The sequence below is a fragment of the Vulpes vulpes genome, chromosome 13 (genome assembly GCF_048418805.1).
Source record: "Vulpes vulpes isolate BD-2025 chromosome 13, VulVul3, whole genome shotgun sequence".
In the NCBI taxonomy this organism is placed as follows: domain Eukaryota; kingdom Metazoa; phylum Chordata; class Mammalia; order Carnivora; family Canidae; genus Vulpes; species Vulpes vulpes.
Window position 1 is genome coordinate 36,108,451 of NC_132792.1, and position 3,756 is coordinate 36,112,206.

The window sequence follows — 3,756 nt, forward strand, 5'->3', positions numbered from 1 at the left end:
ACAGTAACATGCTGTTTGCCTTCTCACTCTCATTCTTTTGCAAATGAACAGTGGAATTTTCCAGAGGCTGTATAATGTGTAATATCACAACAGAAGCAGGTATAAGAATCCTGCTGTCTTCTATTAAGCCATATATTAAAATGCAAAATGTAAAACAATAAGCATATTTTTCACTAACTGGTTTTGTTTTAGAAAAATATAGTTATTTTTCATAAGAATATATTATTTATGTTAACATGTAATTTATTTTAAAATAAATTAATAGATACTTATTGGGATGCCTGGGTGGCTCAGTGGTTGAGCATCTGCCTTCTGCTTGGAGCTTGATCCCGGGGTCCTGGGATCAAGTTCCAAATCTGGCTCCCCGCAGGGAGCCTGCTTCTCCCTCTGCTTTTGTCTTTGCCTCTGTCTGTGTGTCTCTCATGAATAAATAAATAAAATCTTTTTTTTAGATATTTCAAGTTTTGAAAATATTTATTACAAGAAGATTCCCTTTCCCATATTAAAAGGAAAGCATATTACTGGAAATATTCAGAGGATGGAACCTAGGTTAAACCAATTCCCAAGTCCTCATCAAATAAGGTTATAAAAAGGTAGTTTGGAACTTAAAATTAGGGAAGCCTATACACAATTTAGAGGGGAAAGAGAAAAACAGAACAAAGTGAGAATGATCGTTTACACCTTACCGTCTTTAATTAAGCACATAAAACTGTACTATTTAATATATTTCACCATGAACTTGTTGTGAAATTCAGATCGCAGTGTATCATTTACAAATCTTTTGTCTTTCTTCTGATCATCTACACCTTTTGCACAGTTCTTGAAAACAACATCATCGTCCCACCTTCTTTTAACTTTGAAGTTGGCCTGAGGCTGGGATGGACCAATGAGATTGAGGGTTTCCACTCAAAATATTTTCCATACATATTCTTTCTTCTTCAGCTTTCTGTTCTTGTTCCTTCCTGGCCTGCTCTTCAGCTCTTTCTTTTTTTTTTTTTTTTAATTTTTTTTTTTTTTTTTTTTTTTTTTTTTTTTTATGATAGTCACAGAGAGAGAGAGAGAGGCAGAGACACAGGCAGAGGGAGAAGCAGGCTCCAGGCACTGGGAGCCCGATGTGGGATTCGATCCCGGGTCTCCAGGATCGCGCCCTGGGCCAAAGGCAGGCGCCAAACCGCTGTGCCACCCAGGGATCCCTCTTCAGCTCTTTCTTTTTAAAATTTTTCTAGTTCTGCAAGAAGAGCTGCAGTGTCATTATCATCACTCTCCTCTTCAAAATCTTCATCCTTGTCTTCCTCATCTGTTAGAGGATCATCTGCATCAAGGTTGGCAGCAGGAATCTGGTCTAACAGAGGCTTCTTTGACACCGACGAGGAGGTTGTATGTTTTCTTGTTGGACGGTTTCTATTTTTTTCTCTTGCAGCAGCTTGCTCTCTCTCTTCCAGCTCCTTCCTGAAGTCATGGTTGTGACCCTCTTCAGGGACATCCTGAGTCATTTGTCTATATTTTATCTTTGTATGAGAAGGTAGGTCTCTACTGAATACTTACTTTGAGAGTTGGCTCAAATCACCTTCTCCTTTTCCTCTCCCACCTCTTGCAGGTTCAAAAGTTGGCCTAGCTGCTGTTATCATCTTTTATGCTTTAAAGAAAAACTCCCAGAAGCCTCTGCCAAATAAATAAAATCTTTTTAAAAAATAGATATTTATTGATTTTCTTGATTTTAATTTAATATGATAAATACAAAGAGATAGAACCCATGTAAGCAAAAACTCTTTGGGGTCCTCGATAATTTTGAAGAGCATTTTAAGAGTCCCAAGGCCAAAGAGTTTGTCAATGCTGATCTAAATCTTCTGTTTCCTTTAAAGTCCAAATCAAAGCCTTCCTCTTTGATAAGCTATTTGCCATTGCAACTAGAAAGAATCTCCTCTGTCTAATCTGAACACTCAGGACACGTACATACTTAGGGTTCTTTTGCACTTAATACAGAGCTTTACCAAAAAGGATAATATTGTTATGTTGATTAAGAATGATTATTAAAGACCTTTTTGTTTGATGGTGAATCATAAACAATCCTTTTCCAGTCTCTGATGATAATCTTCCTAGCCTTCAAGGAAAATAAAGGATTTTCTTGACTTTTCAATCTCCCTTTTTCACTGAAGATAATGATAAAGTTACATGTATATATAAAGCATTTGTTATGTATTTTTTTAAAGATTTTATTTATTTATTCATAGAGACAGAGAGAGAGAGAGGCAGAGACACAGGCAGAGGGAGAAGCAGGCATCATACAGAGAGCCTGAGGTGGGACTCGATCCAGGGTCTCCAGGATCACACCCTAGGCTGCAGGAGGCGCTAAACCGCTGTGCCACCGGGGCTGCCCCTGTTATGTATTTTTATTACAAACCTAAAAATGTTCATTGCAAAGGAATGAAACATAAATTAGAAATTTAAAATTTATATTCACCCTCAATGCCATCAACCTGAGGTAAAAACTGCTAACATCTTAGTGTATAAATCTCCCATCTTCCACTCTACATTTGTCTTTTCACTGAATTAAGTTATACTGAAAATACTTTTATCATTTTTATGATATTCTAAGATGCTTTTTTGTTTCTTGCACTTTGTGTTCTTTCTTTTTTTTTGTTTCTTGCACTTACCATCATACGATGTCATATAGGGATATTTAAAGAAACTGGTAGTGTTTCATTTTTCATTTACTGCTGCTTTTCATTTTAGTAAGTGGGTGATAGAAACACAGGTATTCATTTTTCTTTAAATTAAATAGGTAGTTTAATTTCCTTTTATGTGAAGAATAACTATCATAAATGAGTTTTCATAACACATGAATTTTTAAATAATATATGAAGAATACTCTTCTATGTCAGTAAGCATTTGTTACCTTAAATCTGTAATAGTCAATTATATAATATAACTTCTAGGATTTATTTAACCTATGTTTAACTCCATTGTTAAGCACTTAAATTATTCTAATTTCAAAGCTACAAATAATGCTTGGATTGTCTTGGCAAACCAAGAAACACCCTTAACTATAGAGAACAAACTGATGGTTACCAGAGAGGAGATAAGGGGGATAGGTTAAATAGGTGTTGGAGCTTAAGGGGTGCACTTGTGATGACTACCAGGTGATATTTGGAAGTGTTGAATCACTATGTTGTATGCTTGAAATATAAACTGTATGGTAACTAACTGGATTTGAAATAAAAACTTTAAAAAAGAGTTTTTCAAGCCATGAAGATATATTGACACAAAAATTTGCATTAGGAAACTAAGAGGAAGACATGTAATCAGCATTGGAGAGAATGGATCATCTGATTATGGATGATACTTTCCTTGTACCCAAGTATTTTATTAAAAAACAACTTTACTGGGGCACCTGGGTGGCTCTGTCAGTTAAGTGTCTACCTTTGGCTCAGGTTGTGATCCCAGGGTCCTAAAATCGAGCCCCATGTCAGCCTCCCTGCTCCATGAGGAGGAGCTTACTTATTTCTCTCCCTCCGCCTGCTGCTCCCCCTGCTTGTGCTCTCTGTCAAATAAATAAATAACATCCAAAATAAATTAAAAAATAAATTTAAAAACTTTACTGCTGGCATTGTATGCCCTAGATCTGCACTGTCCAACATGGTAGCCACTAGCCACATGTGTCTATTTAAATTTAATTAAAATTAATTTAATTAATTATATTTAGCTAAAATTAAATAAAATTATAAATTCAGTTCCTCACTCACACTAGCTACGTTT

At 35.7% G+C, this 3,756-nt stretch overlaps 1 pseudogene; it reads right to left on the reverse strand.

Moving 5' to 3' along the window:
• Window positions 1-615: 615 nt before the first annotated feature.
• Window positions 616-1,669, reverse strand: LOC112916952 (spliceosome-associated protein CWC15 homolog; annotated as a pseudogene).
• Window positions 1,670-3,756: the final 2,087 nt, after the last annotated feature.